This window comes from Pieris rapae, chromosome 6 (assembly GCF_905147795.1).
Source record: "Pieris rapae chromosome 6, ilPieRapa1.1, whole genome shotgun sequence".
In the NCBI taxonomy this organism is placed as follows: domain Eukaryota; kingdom Metazoa; phylum Arthropoda; class Insecta; order Lepidoptera; family Pieridae; genus Pieris; species Pieris rapae.
This window is the reverse complement of record NC_059514.1, coordinates 6,440,801-6,459,316: the sequence shown is the minus strand read 5'-3', so window position 1 is coordinate 6,459,316 and position 18,516 is coordinate 6,440,801. Positions and strand designations below refer to the sequence as shown.

The following is an 18,516-nucleotide window of genomic DNA, read 5'->3' as shown; positions in this document are numbered from 1 at the left end:
ATAAATACCTAATTACTTAATAATAAATCGCCGGTGTAATCCGATACGTTGTTGGCATTTCAAGAACCGTAATTTCTTCCTCAGTTGATGGATTAATTTATAATCAGTATCTAGATCTTTTTACACGTAATATAACTTATAAGATTTTATATGTCATAATATTAAATGATCAGCACAAAAAATCATTTGCTTATAGCGGTTTTATATAATTGTTGCTGGTGAACGAAACCAGATGTTTTCCAGGAAACGGTCGGCGGAAGGTAGCGGAGCTTTTACCAGCGTGTTGTTTAGGCCTTATTTTTAAGATATTATTTGTAATCTTAATTGGATTACGCGTCAGCTTGTTTCGCTTTGTAATTGTATTTGATCATCACTAACGTTCGACCAATAAACAAAACATTTACAACTCCACTTCGAGTTTGAGAGTTTAGCGTGGGCGGTTCAGATCGAACCAATGTACGCTAATAATTATATAATATGATTTAATACTAGAAACCAATAAATGTAACAAAAATAAATTCTATTAGCCTTGTATGTACTAATATAATTGTGTTAGTAATAAGCAATAAAATATTTTTTTTATAATGGATATTGTATTTATTCCTATTCCTTTCCACAAACTTGACTATTGTCTTTCAAAGGCCATCAATCTTCCGAGCGGCACACGTCAAACAGTCCGAGCTTCCCAGTTTCATCACTTGCCCATTACAACATATAATTTGAACTACAATTTCACGCTTCAAACCAACAAACAAACTGAACTGAACCTTAAATAAAGAACAATTAAATTCAACATCGAATGACAAAGTTTAATCTATTCTAAGTTGATTTTACATAGGCGTGTTGTAGTCGTACACATCTATCTGAAAACAGCGTAGAAAGCAATTTCACCGAAATATTTGTTTACCTCAAATTTCCTGTGCGTTCTGAATCACTGGCTCGTGCCTCACTCTATGAAAGTTAATTATAAGATTCTAACATTCACAGCACTTTTAGATATTACTTTTGAAGCTGGGTTCAGGTTGACTGATAAACCATAGATAATAAGAATTTATAAGTAAATTTACGAATATATTATGTTAAAAAATTAATCCTGATTACAATTATATTGACGATAACATTCATGTCTCTCGATCGGAAGGTTTCGTCAAATAAATAATGTGTTAAAAAAAAGTGGTTTCTATTACTTACGAATTACAGTATTGTAGGAATATATTTTCTTCACGAGGATGATGAAAACATTGTTTTTGTTTTTATTCTAATTTGAATGATAAAAAAAGCATTTTATAAAAAAGATATAAGGTAGATTTTTTGTCAGTTTAATTGTGTAAGTATTGTGAAAAATGCAACATAGATAGTATACCGAATATTTACAAACATTCCACAGTGCAATTATTGCTATCTATTTGTTTTGGTCTGAAGACTTTAATTTTTCCGCTTTCCGACATTGCATCACTTTTAATTATTGTGCATAGACTAAATATAAACACTAATGGTATTTCCTAAATTATCTAGATCAATTTTCCTTCTATATTTTAATAACATATAATTAATTAGTAAATGATTTTCCTTAAATACAAATTTCTATATATAATTGTGGTCAGAGTTTAATGCCTTGTATCAACAAGACAACCTTCGGAATAAGGAAGTGTGTTACAAATGTATTTGGAATCCCAAACAAATATTATTAACGCAGGCTTTGTTACCATACCACAGAACTATCTGCTTTTATTTCTTTGACTTATTTTTAAGTATTATATATCAAAATTAAAAGGACGGCAACGCGCAATCAAAACTAAATTTGTCCCAAAAGCAGAATTCCAGAATTAGCAGAAATTTTATCAGCTGTGGAACTATATAGGTCACCCTATATTTTTATGCAAATATAGCAGATAGACTATACAAAATGTTATTGTCGATAAATTAATTTGCAAAATTTTACAAACACTGAATTGTGTTGTTTTTTAACATATGAATCGCCTATCCTACTTCTAAAATAATACACAAACATAGACAAATATACATCCTATGCCATAGTGGTTACCATCGACTTAACTAAATCACTGGCAAATATATCTACAACAACCTAAGAATTTCCACAGCACTTGACCTAAAAGATAATTTTCAATTCAGACCCTCACCTCCTCATTGTTTCGTGCCCACCGTAATTTGTTCTAGGTCGTCTCTAATCTTCAGCATGAATTAACTAGGCATTTCAGTTATAAATACTTAAAGAACCTGTCTTATCACGATCTTAAATCTTATCATAATATAAACTTACAGCTAAATGATTTATAATACTAATGTTGTATAAATTTGTACTCAATTTGTAAATGTATTACTAATATTATATGTAAATAACTTTTATTAACGATTACTAAATAACTCATTAAGTACCTAAAACGATTTCCACATGATTAATTCTGACAAATGAGATTACGATTGGGTCATTCAAAAGTCACATTCATTTGACGACTATTAGATCAATTCCCTATCACTTCCAAACTTGTTCTTTATCTATACGTGAGTAACACTGTAAATGTTTAGAACTGGTTGCCTGGAACTGGCCAGATAGAAACTTTTTTTAAATTTTAATTTTAGGACTCTTCGGTAGCCTAATGTATATTGCATTCATTTGTCATTTGTTTTTGTGAATTGGTGAGTTTAAGTGTTATATAAGTGTAACGGCGGTTACTCAAATGATGTATTAGACATCGCTGCTGAAAGATGGATATATTGCTACGAACCCAAAAGAAGATGGAAGGACAGTTACTGCAGACTGGTACGTGAATCGCTATTTGCCTGTTGTCTTGGAAAAACATCGACAACAGCGCCCTCGAAGTAGGATCCACCACGACAATGGTTCAGAGCACTCCGCAAAACGGACTGTTGAATATTTGACTATAGCAGGTGTTGAATAAATAAGTCATCCGCCATACAGTCCTGACCTAGCGCCCTGCAACTTTCATTTATTCCCAAGAACTGGAGACAAGATTCAAGATATTCGCTTTACGAACCCTGAAGATGCGGTGAAAGCGTACGAGAATTCCATAGAAGAGACCTCTAAGGAAGAATGGGCCTATTGCTTTTCTCAGTTCCCGGTTCCATCGAATACGAAGATGTGTAGAGAGGAACGGAGATTACTTCGAAAAATAATAAAAGTATTGCCCCTTTCTAAATTAATCTATTTTTCATTTTTTTAACATTTTCAGTGTCACCTAGGTAACATTTTGAATATTATAAAAGTATAGTATATACATAAAAAGTAACGAATATTAATTATTTATGAATGTTTTGTGTAAAGCCCTCGTAAAATTACAGCTTACAAAAATTATATGACAATAACACGTTAACTTATAGGTTATTATAATTTTCATTAATTGTATTTTTTGCAATTTCAAGAAAATTTTCTGTGGTTTCTATTTTCAAAATTTTAAGTATTAAATAAAATTCATTCGGAGTTCAACTTATAGCGTGTAGTATCTACACCTATAATCATAAGTACTTAGAAGCAGGGCAAAAGCAATAAACATACAAAGAGAAAGTCTTAAAATATTGCAAGCAATTTGCCCTTAATGTGAGTTTTAAAATACAACTCGTGATAATTAGCCTTTTCAAAAATTGAGATTAAAGAAATAAAAAAATGCATTGTAAGAAGCAAACTATCGAAATTTGTATTTTTTTATTCAGGGTACCATCTTAAAAAGTATTGTTTAATTTGTAACTTGTGAAGATTCTAATAACTGGTTAGATTGTATTAGCTTTTCATAACAGAGGCTTAAGTAAGGCTCTTTATATATACTACTATATTATATAGTACTTTTTGCCCTTTTCCTTAGTAATATTATGCCTACATATTAAAAAACCGTACCACTGCGTTTTGCTACCGGAAATAGTTTATTAGTAAAAAGAGCACGCAAACTAATGTTATTGCTTTGACATTTATAGATGTTACTCTATGGTTTTCTTACATCATAGGAAACTCATTAGAAGGCAAGAATACGACGCTAATAACTTTTACCTTAATGTCAGCTCTATATTCCCACGCATGATTTCAGAGTTTTCACTCTACTTAAACTATAGCTTTTATTAAAATACTTGTATTAACTAAACAGTATTTAACGCCTAATTTACATGTGGCTGGCAGTTTAAATAGAAATACCATTATGCATGCGTAGATCGTCTGAGATTCCAAAAATCACTTTAACTATAAGAGGAAATAAATTTCAATTTTTATCTGATACCAAGTAAACAGTCGATAAAATAAAAACCCTGTCGACAGCCCTGAATTTAATCGTTCAGTGCATTATCGTAGTGTAAATCGCGGCGAACGCGTTATCGTCGGCGCGTGCGCACGAACCTTGATCGCCATCTGCGAGTGAACAAGTGTCCCGCGGAGTCATTAGAGGTACTAGTGCACACACAGTGAGGGCTTCGTGTAATATCGATAATAGGGGTCTATCCCTTTGCCTACTTTAAGCAGTTTTGTTCTCAGAATCCATTTTCATTACACGCGAATTTTACATATGAGCGGAGGTCACAGCTTTGAAGTATTATATTGCAATTAGAGTATACATAATATATTTATTTCAACGAATAAAAGTTAAACACATGACAGTGGTCACATGACAGTGACACTAGACATTGTCAGTAATGACATAATCTAATACAAGAAATATGCCGCGGAAAATATATATAATATAAGTAATTTGCTTCAGCTTAATGTACTTAAGGGCAACTAAGAACGTGCATTTAAAGTCCATCTCGTGATGCAGAATCCATTAGGCTTTCACTATTTACTCCAAAATCGTGGACTTTTATGAATATTTTACGTAACGCTATCACGAAATTCATGCAGCAGATCCTACGAGAACATACAACAAAGCATAATAAATATTAAAAGCGTTTCTTTGTAATATTAAATATATATATTGATAATAATTTAAAACTTTTACAAAGCACATCAAACAATTTCATAGTTATCATCGGTTCAGAAAGCGGATGTATGAGAAGCAGCAAGAAACTCGATAATTATAATTCTACCTTAAATATGGCAAATTCTAAATAAGTTCATATCTTAGCAAATAGAGGATTCTGCAAAACCTAAGGTTGACATTTCCCTGGGGAAAGGTGAAAGAATATGCTAGCATCTTCTAAGTTTGGCGAAAACTTGTGTTTGTAGTTAAGTACCATAACAACCTATATGTTTAACTATTTCGTGAACAATAGCATAATTATTAATGCATTTAGATATTATATTTTATTACTTAAGATACTATGAGGCGGTAAAGTTTTCCAAGTATTTATGATCTGAAATAGCATTGTCAAGATGAGCTATAACCATTCTCCTTTATTGCTACGAATAAAATAGTAGGTCAAACGGACTTGCAGTTCAGACCAAATCACTATTTTACATATTAAAAAGTTTAAGTATTAAAAAAACGTTTTAATACACAATTTGTAAAAACCCTTGTACTTCCATTCCAACCAAACTTAATAATCCAATTATATAAAAAGCATACATTTAAATTATTTTTTTTAATATAAAGGTAATTAAAGAGAAGAGTTTTTACCATACGTGTCTGTGTTAATACCTATTAGTTTTCTTTTCTTTTTATATCGATTTAAAATTAATTCCATGTTTTAACATATTTAACTGTTATCTGTTTACTTTAAATGTCCAAATGTATATTTGGAACTTCTAACTTTCTTATTTTCAGTTTGTATATAATTACTGCGATGAAACTTGAATAATATATTCTAAAAAATAAATAAAAAACTTTAAATAATGTCAACCCTTTAATTCTTACTTTAGGCATTAAAAAAACAAAGACTAATTCGAAAGTGACGTTTCAATCACGCATTTCACTCTTTATTTAATTATAGTGACAAAATTAAGCTAATCTAACCTTTATTGTATTCAAATTAAGTTTTATAATCCTCAATGGAATTTCGAACAATTAACACCAGAGCTTAATGATGACAATTTAATTGTTAAGTTAAAAATTCTATTCACCTGTCCTTTCTCGTCAATTTTACAATAGAACATGTCATTTATCATAGCTATTTAACTTTTGAAAAGAAACAATTGTTTATTTATATAACGTAGATGCGCTCCTCTGTATTTTTATAATAAAATTAATCACACGTGTTTAAATACTAAGGGCCTGTTTCACAATGTATGGATAAAGTACCAAATAGCAACATGCAACACATAAATTATTCGAAAGATAAAAATTACGATTAAGATACTTCGCAATTCATGACAAATAGCGCTATGTGACAGTCGTGAAACGCAAAAATACTACCAATAGGTAATAAATAGCTTATTTGAAACTTATCCGGACATTGTGAAACAGACCCTTAATTTAATTTATTGTATTAAGGTTCCTTAAAACAACATTGCGGTTAGTAAAATTTCAGGTACATGTCGCGTGGACCTTAAGCAAAAATCCGGTAAATAATAATTAGTTAAGAATAAGAAACAAGAGCTGTGAATTTCTTTTTGAAAACTATACAATTAGCTGTTTGTAGGCGTTTGGTGAAATTTTCGCGTCATATCGCTATTTTCCACTAGCGGTTCAACACCGCAAGCCGCAAATGATTAATGCATGCTTCGATAAAAGGTGGTAACAACGGTTAATTCGATAAATCATTACAGTGAAACGTTTCCCCTTCGGTTTAATGGGTCACGTACTATAACGAACGTGCACTATCTTTGAACAAAGAGTGACGCGTGCCAATTTTGGTCAAACTTTTACTATATAAGTATGTTACTACGAAGCCTCGTACGAACACGAATTATCTGCATAATCCGCCAATGTTTCGGGTTTTATCTAACTATGACGCTAATTATGAGGGTATTTGAAAATACGGGATTTGACTTCGTTTTGCAGTAACAATTTTGTTTTTTTATTAAAAATATGTATTAAATTACCGTTTATTTAATGTAAAATTTTAGTTTTCTTCCATTTTTTATTTTTGTTCATTAATCTACTAACTTATGTTTTCTGTTTCATATATACAGTATATTGTTTATCCACGTAATCATTTTGTCTTTGTATATAATCTAAGTGTTTTGTTGTATAATATATATGTCGGCTGCACGATGTCTAACAAATAAAAAATAATACGAAAAGATATACCAATGGTGCTACAACTTTTTGGGCAGCGCCTCAGACGTCTGTACCTATGTCATGATCATTTGTCAATCTAATAGGCAAGTAGTGCTTACACACGCCGTCGGCTTTTCGGGCCTAAGACATGCCGATTTCCTTACGATGTTATCTTCACCGTACGAGTGCTGTTAAATTAACACATAGACAGACTGACCATTGGTGCACAGCAGAGGATCAAAATCACAAATGAACAAATGACCACTTACCAAAGAGTTCTTAAATTGAAATTCAAAAAAGTTTTTATTAGCAATTTTTCTAACTGGCCAGTTCTAAACATTTTCAGTGTTACCCACGTATAAAATCAACATTTATCCGATATAAAATATTTATGTCAATTTCTTAATCTCTTTACTCTTGTTTACAATATATATAAAGATCTACGAAACAAAACGAATTTTCAAGCATTAATTTCAAGTTGCACAACATTAAAACAAAACATTGCATAACAATTATTGGCCAAAGGGAAATAATATGTGTAATTGTAGGTGAGTTAATAATTATCGTCTCAAAAACAACGCATCAAATTAACAGGTTTTATACGTGCCCTAGTATTCTGACAGGTATAGAATAACAGCTGTATAATTAACAGAACCTCTTTATTATTCATGTACAATATAGCTGGCGGACTATAAAAGAAAGATTATTACTTTTTGTTTGAGTGCGCTCACTCTTAGGCGCAACTTTTAGGCGCGACAACCATTATTGATAATTATATTTAATGGGTAACTTGGCAATCTGCCTTCTACACCTGACGCTCATTTTAGTTCTAAGACATGCTGTTTCTTACGATGGATATGTTAGGTGGTTTACCAAAAAAATTAAATATTTACAAAGAAAATAAATAAGATAAAATGTTGGTGCAGCGAAGGATCGAGCATATAACAGTTCAAAATCGCACGCTTTTATCATAATAATATAAGTCTAATTATCGACCATAATTGTGTATCTTTTGCCAATCATTGAACTAGTCACCCAAAAATAATTTTTGTTTAAAATTATATCGCATAGAGCATTTTCAATTTTCAATCATATTTTACCTGAAACAAAAACTTAGGAAGGTTGAAACTTGAAAGACTTTTAACATAACTTGAAAACATTTCTAATATTTAATTTCGCAATGATCTTAGATCTATAATAACTACGTCTTGCGTCATATTATTACAGAATTATATCAAGTTTTTAAGTAATCCGGACTTCCGACCTTTCCTCTAATAATTTTGTTAGTCGAATTATTACATGATTTGTCTCGTCCATTAACCTACAAAATGACGAATACCCACTTTTATTACATTCCTTCGATCTTTGCATACGTCTAATATGTCTGTTTTACAAATATTTAAGTGTTGTGAAGCGAGATTTTTATAACTATGCATTGAAAAACTTTTAGCTAAGTTAACTCAGAGGAAAATACTAAAATTCACTCGTCGTAATTCATATAGATAGCTTTAAATTGTTTTACAATTATTGTATATGTATATATATATTCTAAAAATAATCATTGCATTAAAGCAACATACCCAAAAAAGAAATACAAAAGTCCAATTAAACCAATTAATATGAGTGATATATTCCCTTAATATGTAATATAGAACTAATTTTTTATTATTAAACAGTATTAAAATAATGTTAAAAAAAGTCACATATAAGTTAACATTAAAAAAAATCTATTTTCCTGCTAAACTACAAGTCTAACACGTTTTACTTTCAAGCAATCGACTTAGGGCTGGGATTACAAAATTGCGAACGTAATAAGCCGAAGGATCGACTTGTCTGATATCGTTAAATTGTTTCAGTAATTACTTATATGCAATTTACCACAGTCTTATTTACTATTTGAATCTATTAATATACTTAATGTTCTTCTGGGGATTCTGAACTTATATTTTGGTAAACTCCGGTTTTAATTGAAGAATGCAACGACTATGTAGTAATATGATCAAAATGCGGAAAGATTAGTTTTATATAGACAACCAAAAAAACAAAAAATGTTCGGCTGGAATTCTCTCTCTAATGCCAATTCCAATCGTTAATATTTCGTCCACTATGAATAAGCTCATGACAAATTTATAGGTAACTCTTTCGTTATCCTGCACACTTAAAACTTATCTACAGCTATTAAAACTGGATAGATATTAAAGGGAACCCTCTGCAGGTTCTAGTTGCCTTTAAAAACACAGCAATGACTCAAATAGGGATGGTAAACATACCCAATCTTTTAAACCTTATCTTTAAAAATAGCTATTAAGACACATTCCAATGTGAGTCATAAACCTTTATGTTAATAGAAGACATTTTGTGAAAGTATATCCAGGTGTAAAAGTATACAAAGGTAAGGTTCAGAGTCAAATTTTGCGCGATGTTCCGTGTGTTAAAATCCAAAACGTTTGGATATCTATAAATCAATCCTAATTATTCAAAACCTTGAAGGCCACAAATACTTTCCTACTTACAATTTATTAATCAGTTTTAGGTATATAGAATTTACGCTTCATATTGACTGTTATCTCAGTATTCTGAAGCAAATTGTCTGTTTAGAGAGCGTTGTAGATCGGCAGATAGCACCGACATTGTTCGGCCTGCTGACCGACCCTAACATTCTCTTATTATCGCTAATTTAATTTCAATTTTGCATAATGGGTATAGAGAAGAGAAACCTGAGTGAAATTATAATTTTATCTATTATTTAAGAGCACGATGCTCTTAAAATACACTATAGTTTATAGATATTCATAATTTTATTATTTAAATAAAACCCGGCCGCATAAAAGTTCTGTGATTTCTTACCAGTCATACAAATTACTATATAACTATATAGTCTATTAATTACAATTCTACACGTATATAATACTAGCCGGTCCCGCCCGCTTCGCTGGTCGAATTTTCAAAGGAAATAAAGTAAATTTTATTAATTTTTTTTTGCTTTTTTGTTAATTTTTATTTTTTTCTGAAATTTTTATTTTCGGTTTATCATAAAATTAATTAGGTTATATAAAAACAAATGAAATTAATTAAATAAAAAAAAACAATTGACTTTAACCTTTTCTATTTAAACAGTAAAAAAATAATCATTTGGAGTCTGTAGAAGTTACTGTTTGGAAACATAAATTTAACATTCTCACACCCACCCCCGCAATCCCTGTTGGAAATAGAAATTTCGTAAAATCCTATTTGAGATGATTTCTGCATGACAAATAAAAGATTACTACCAAATTTAAAGTCTATAGGGGTTACAGTTTGGAAATAGAAATTTCACATTTTAAAACCCACTACCGCAATCTTTTTCGGCGATGGGTTGTTGTAAAATCCGCTCTTAAATCATTTCTGCATCACATATAGACGACTCTAGCTTAATTTGGAGTCTGTAGGAGCTACGCCTTAAAAAATAAAAATTTTCATTGTTAAACCACCCCCGCAACCTACTGTGGGGTGAGCTACCGTAAAATGCGTTCATAGACTATTTCTACATCTCTTACAGAAGATTCCTACCAAATTTGGAATTTATAGGAGCTATAGTTTAAAAACGGGAATTGTTTATTTATTTATTTATTTACACTTCGTTGCTAAAGAAATACAAACAACACAATATATATAAATTACAAGGGATGCAACGGGCGGCCTTATCGCTAACAAGCGATCTCTTCCAGGCAACCCTAGTAAGAAAAGAAATTAAAAAAAATTAAAAAAAAATGATGGGTGCAAGAAGTGCAGAAGTTATATAAAAAACAAAATAAATTTATATTAATATATAGAACCTTAATCTATTAATAACTATATATATTATAAAAACTAACTAAAACTAAAAAGCTAATCTTACAAATAGAGAATTACAAAACGAACAGGAGATACAAGAATTACACAGGTCACGATTGATCAGGATATGATAAGGTTAGGAAATATTTATATAGAAGAGTTTTGATAATTGTTCATTGTTAACGCCCCCGCAATCCCCTTGGGGGGATGAATTTCTTAAAATCCGTTTTTAGTTGACCTTTACATAACGAAAGTAATATTCCTACCAAGTTTCACATTTCTAAGTCCTATAGTTCCCGAGATTTCGTGATGAGTAACTATAGAAATTGGATTTCTTAGCTGAATGTAAAAGAACATTATCCGTTTAGTAAACTCCGTTGCCATGGAAACAAAAGAATCAAGAGAAAACGCTTGCAATTAGCAGGATAAATGTTCATAAAAGTAAAACAGCAATAAAAAAATGAAGGAACGTTAGAATTAAATAGCCATAAACCATCTAGGAAAAATTTCGTATCGAATAGTGGTAGTTTCATGTCGATACGATCAGTGGTTTAGGCATGAAAGAGCCTTAAACGAAGACCATTTTCATTATATATATATAGATTATATAAAAATCATACTCAAAGTCATTGATAAAAACGAACTTTATTTACATTGAAGAATTACCATAGTTTGCTATATTCTATATTTACAAATAAGAATACCATAGGCTTTATTTATTTCTTTTATATGTTAGATCATTACCCAGGAATAATATATTCAATGACTGTCCACATATAATCCTACAAAATAACAAGTTTCTATACCTGTGAGGGATAGAGATTTATACCCAACTATGCTTATTTTATCAAGTGAGATAAACCGTGTAACAAATGGACAAAATGCACGCAATTTTGTATCAAAATACTGCATATTAAATTTCCAATTAGAGACGTTTATTCATTTATATGTTGCTGTCGCAAGACTGTATTTTATTTGTTCACAACAAATAAAACTGGATAATTATTTTATATCTAAGAACATATACTATAAAATACATAGTTTCATAGTTCTTTCTCAAAATAAATTTAAGCAGTAAAATTAAATAATTAATTTATCGTTTGTCTCTTAGAAATGCCAAAGTATTATTCAATTTCTACCGATTTTAGAAAATGTTAGCAAAATCATCGTCTGTCATCACTCATCAGCTCCAGACGCAAATAAATCTCAGTGAACGGTGACTGCATGAATTGATTCCGCTTTCTGTCCATTTAAATGACTCGGCGAAATCATAGTTTGTGCACTTTTTATACAGCTGCTATTTTAGATGACTAAAAATTTTTCTATTTCAAAAGTTTGGATTATTTTAAGGAAAACAATCCTTCTTAATGATTGACATCGTATACTTATTTCACTCTGGTCTCAATGTCCACTACTAAAATTTTACCCAAAAACGACTCATAGATCTTTTATTACTTTATTCATAATTTGTACTTGATTTACAGCTAAAACCACTAAATAAACCACTTGTTTATACGATTACATAGTACGCAAAACATTAAATACTTTAAATGTAGAAATTTGCGGTGAAGAATTTCTAAGTCATAAAGCACTAGACTGTAGCCAAAACAGTAAACACCGAAACACAAAGCATAGACAATCGTTAGCGTTTTAGTCTCTGGACAATTGGCTGCGCTTTCCAGTCATAGCTTCTTTCCCGCCAACTTTACACTCTATTAAACGTCAGCCCTGGCGCAAAAAGAAAGTTAAATACAAATCGCTGTTTAGGACGAATGCCCAATTATTGTTTGGATGCGTTTTACTCTGATTGCGTTTTATCATAAACAAGTGAATTTAAATAGTCAGCTAGAAATAGTGATATTGGTTAGTATAAAATATTTACCAACGCCGACTTTTAATATTTGTGTTTATATAAATATTATATAATTTTTTTACGAATATCATACATTCGATAGTAACTGAAGTTGGAATGATATAATAATGACAAGATACGACGAAATTTTCTTAAGTTGTACATATTTTGTAAGATGTTTTGGTCATTTAGTTTTTAAAACCCGGAGAAAATCCTCAGAATCGATTGTTTACTTGACTTAATGTCCAATGCACCCCTGGATGGGACACAGTGACATAAATGCGTAAAGGGGGTGAGAACTTCGAGACTGAATGGCCAAATTAATATATAATTCGCTGTCGGCATAATAGATGTATGTTATGAAACGGCCCTAGTAAAAAAGGAGAATGCAGTCCGCCTTCGCAGTGACATAATGAGTATAATCTAACGGTCCGAATTGCAGTATATACATTCATGAGTAATAACGAAATTGGCGTCGTCAAACTACAATCGAGGTGCTCTATTGTCATGAATTTAAACGACATATTAAAACTCATTTTTATGAAAGTCACTTTTCATAAACGGTAAATAATAAGCGTTATAGTGACCCACTGACAAAATTGCCGCTATTTTAAAATGTTTATGTGCCGTCTAATAGCACTCATACCATTGTAGATAATACCAATTATTTTATTACCCAGTAAAAAGATAATTATAATTTTCTTTGAAAATTACGTCGAATTTAATCTCCGTTCTACATTTAAATGACTTTCGACAATTTTGATTATATATCAAAAGTGTAAGTTTACGCTTTCGCCTCTTACATACCCGACAGATCATTATTAAATTTAGCATAATGTTTTTAGTGCTAAGAAGTGTGAAATTCTTGCCTAGGAAGCTATCGTAATAATTTGATAAAGTTTGTCATAATGCTTTTGATCTTCTCTCAACCAATCCCGGTGGCATAATCATCAAGTCGCGCACTACAAAGATGGGAAAGGATAAAGACAAAGAAGCTGCTAACTTTACTTCTAAATAAGTTTAAATTTGAACTACTTTTGGATTTAGCCAAAATATGACACCATTCAAACTGGACTGATTTGCTAAACAAAATCGCCCGTAAATCATTTTTCCTTTCATTTTTGTAATATTTTTCACTTTCTATAGGCTTCTACCCTGATCTATCTGTACGTGGGTAACACTGAAAATATTTAGAACTGGCCAGTTAGAAACATTGCTAATGAAATCTTTTTTTTTAACTTCAAATTTAGAACTCTTAAGTAACCTAATAGAATAGGGTCATATACGTAAGAGGCTCACTTGATTAAGTCACACCGCCGCCACGCAAGTATGTTGCCGGCTTTTTAAGTATTGGTACACTCTTTTCATTCCTATGTCCTATTGGCTAGGAAATACCTCATCGTGGAGCTGGTTCCATATAATCGTGGTGGCGACTTGAAGTGCCTCAGGAAGCGCTCATAAAATCAGACATTGATTTTATTCTGTTGCCCATACTATTAACATGTTAAGTTCCCTTCATAATTGTCGATAAGTCAATTTCGCAAAGTTCCCATGGAATGTGCAATTTCATCTCCGTTCTATAACCGCTTTCTGACGTTAAGCTAGTGCTTTTATTGCTTTAATTAACTTCATTAGTAATTAAAATTGATTGCAACCTTTGAAACGTATAAATGCGCTGCTCAGACTTATTTATCTATTTTCTATACATAAAATCATATCTCTCATATTCAAAAAGTATCTCAAGCTAATACTACAACAAAACTTAAATACATGTAGGTACATATAAAAATCAATTGCTGTTTGTTTGTCGAGCTAAAACTCGAGAATGGCTGGACTGATTTTCTAAACTAATAAATAAATCTGTTCAGCTAAAAAACTGACTAAAAGCGAAAATTGAATTTTCTAATAAAAACTGTTCCTAGCTGGTAAATATTGGTTTATTTTTAGAAATAAAAAGTGGTCACTTGATTGTTGTATATATTTATTTATAGGTGCTTCAAAAATTTGTGTTTATTACTGCAGATAGTACATATAAAGTCAATTCAAAATTATTAATTTTTGACATAAATATGTGATACGATGTTCACCAGGTAATCAAATTTTAACTGAGATCTATGGATAATAACACCACCTAAACATTTCAAGTATATACTAGATATATAATATTAGATATCCTAAGGTTAGAAACTGTTTAAGTTGGGATAGAGAAAATATGACTAAAAACTAAATTTATATAAAAAAAAACTTCATACGATTACATAAAAAGGATTAATTAAAACCAGTACCTTGCAAATCGTAAATATATATTAAAGTTACATAGAAATGCAGTTTACAACTGATCAAGAAAGCGATTAAAATTAATGAAACTAATCGTTATTTATTGATCACAAATATTTTGACTCTTCATTAGCCAGCAATTATTTCGTGACACAATCGTAATTAAGATAAAGTTGAGTGTAACAAGATTGTAATTGGTAATCAGCTATTCGTGACTCCAACTCAATTAATATCTGACTTTACTTATCGAGAGCAGCTTAACAAGTAACCTATCTTTCTATCTCTTATCCTCTAAAACCTCCAATCTACAATAGGTAGTAAACTGCTTCAGCGTATTCTTAAATTAAAACTGAAGTCTTTTATTCCCACATTTTTATTAATTAATTAAACTACTTTGTATTTAAATTTGTATGAAACTGTTAGTAATCCGTCTATTAACTAACTTTGGGACTATATTCAGGAAATATTTCTAACAGTCCGGTATGAAAAAATTGCCTCAGTACATTCTCACACGCTTGTAAGTTTCTATTTATTTTTGTGCTAATAGTAACTTTTAAATTTTTTTTTGGTGGCCTTTTACTGTATACCCAACAGCAAACAAATTAAATGACTATAAAAGTCTGTGCGTTAACAGAACAGTTGTGGCAGTTATGCGTACTAATATAATTATTCTCATTTGATGAGCATAATTTTATTTATTAACAAAAATTATATACTTTAAAAGAACCATAGCATCGTCAATCTTGTCAACAAAAAAAAGGTAATTAAATACTGGTCAAAACCCACGATGGTCGTTCCGCACAGACTTTGCTTTTACGATACTACCTATGATCCCTGATAACTGCTGATGGAAATTATAAATCAATACTTAATTTCCTGGAATAGCTAATAAGGTATGATAATTGTCTCTAACAGAGTCATTGATCACTGATTAATGCAAACACCGACATGCCCGCGAGCCGAACCGTTTGCGAACTTATTCTACCACCAATATTATACACATTAATTTACTATCTACATCCCTTTCTAATTCCGTACATGTAAACGGATAGGATGCTATCTTGAAAGCACAATAAACAACCTTAGAAATAAATGGATGCTGTAAGGTGTACAAAGATTGATAAAGTTGCTTATTCATAAATTGTATTTAAACAGGTCGATGGGCTTGATGCACGCTCATTTCGCGGAAGTATTTAAAAATAATATCTTTATGAATACTGCAAAGGTTCTAAACTTAATGATGTTGATTTGATACCTGGGGTTAGTATATAAATTGTATGTAGGGAAAGTATTAGGTGAGTATAGCATTTACCATGTACACATACAGCGCTCCCCAGTGAAGACATCATGGGTATGTGGGGCCAAACCAGCCTGTCTGCTATATATATCTAGTCGATCTATAAGGTATACACACATTACATTTGCCTACATTTTTTTATACACAGATTTATGATAAAATTTCAAATAAAGTACTATGTACAGTTTTCGGAATACTTGTATTTGTATTTAATCCTATTAATTCTAGGACATATTAATAGGATTACATCTAAATATGATGCACGAAGGCGAGCCGAGCATTATAATTGAAGATCGAAATCGCAATGATTCGAGCAGCATCCGTGAATAGAATCATCTGAGATTAGAAAGCGTTAAAATTACCTTGTATCATCTCATTTAGATCTAAAAGGTGCACTTACGTTTTCATCGAAATTATCATAATTGCACAGAAATATATGAATTTATTTTATTCGAAACGCCATTCTTATATACATATATATAAGAATGACGAATCTGCCTTGTTTATGAAAATCAAATAAATAAAATAAATTCTATTTGTACGTAGTATCGGAAACGAAAGACGGATTAGATGTTGGGGAATTTTCTTGGTGCTTAAATAATTTTACGTAAATATTATTGTGGTTTAATTTAATTACGTGTATTTTTGGTAGAAAGCAAGAAACACTATTTTAACGGTAACATGTCAGAAATCAAACTTTAGAAGTATTTAATTTTTACATATTTATATTAATGTTTTCTATTGTAATAAAGAAAATATCATTTACACTTTAATGGCGTGTCTAACGAAATATAATACCTTAGAATTAAAAGACATAAATTAACGAATGAAGCTATCATTACATCTTCAATGACTTGGCAATAAACATTAATGTCAATGATAAATCAGCTTTTGGTGACAGAACCTTCCTTTAAATTGTATAACGTAAAATATAAGCAGAAAGAGAAAAATCTATATTTATAATTGTATATTACTAAACGGTATACTACGTTGGTATATGTTTGTTGTTTTTGTTAAAATTGTGGTCAAAATCATTATGTACTGTCCCGTTTTTTAAAAGAGATGATAAAAAATCACAACTACAAAAGGAAAATACATAATGAACCGTTTGCATTAAACATAAGCGTGTAACAAAAACAATATAATCATTTCCATCGGATATGAAGAAAAGTACCGTTTCAATTTCCCTATTTCTTATAAATGGGCTCTATCTTAATGAAGATAGACGCACATCCTTCACTTTCAGACTATATTTTATGCATTGTGTTTGCAAAATAGTGTCCATAAAATTTAATACTAGTTATGAAAAACCATATTTAACTTTCAAAAGCATTTTTCGTATAAAGGAAACATACTAATCACCTACGTGGCGTGGTTAACACCTGGCATATAACGCGAAGATCATTCATTCGATTTTACTCAAAATTAATAATGGTTTCAAGCTGATTCAGAAGGCATGAATCATCTTCCCAATAGGGCTTTAAAAGTCAATTTGTTACATTATTAAGGCTTAAAATACTTATTGCTTTAAAAATATCGAAAAAAAAATTATATATCCTATAACTATAGTTTCTTTTCTTTAAAAGAGTCTGTAACTAGTGTTGTTGGACACTTTCTTACGTGAATTAGTGTTTTTTTTTTAAATATGGTTAGACTTGAATTAATAAGACTTAAGATGGAATGTAATTTTAAATGTTGTCTCAATATAGATACATTTTACAAAAAGGCAATCGAGACAAAACTATGGACTCTCTGTTAAACATATTTCATCATTACCGACTATCATTTGTTAATACCATCATTTACTAATGGTAACTGACCTCTGAAATCTTCCAGTACAAACATAGATAAATTGTAACGTACCAGAATACTATTTCAGGGGATTGGCTTGGCAAATGATTGACTTACGAAATATTCACACAGTTATATGTATCATAATATTATAGCCGTGAGAGCCTTTCTATTAAAATTAAAAGGCATTATTTAAATTGACCGACATTTTTCGTCATACACTATCACTTTCCGTGTGTTATCTTTTTCTTTCTTAAGACGGATAATAATTAGGCGTAAGTGTAAAAGTAAAATCTAATCCAGATAATATAAAAGAACTTTTACTTTTTTATCGCTGTTAAAACAGTATATAAATAATTTTGGGTTTAATT

At 30.7% G+C, this 18,516-nt stretch overlaps 1 protein-coding gene across 2 annotated transcripts in view; it reads right to left on the bottom strand.

The window, feature by feature from the left end:
* LOC110992467 (microtubule-associated protein Jupiter) overlaps positions 1-18,516 on the bottom strand; it is an 84,339-nt gene that overhangs the window by 44,283 nt on the left and 21,540 nt on the right. The gene's annotated exons all lie outside the window — the stretch shown is intronic.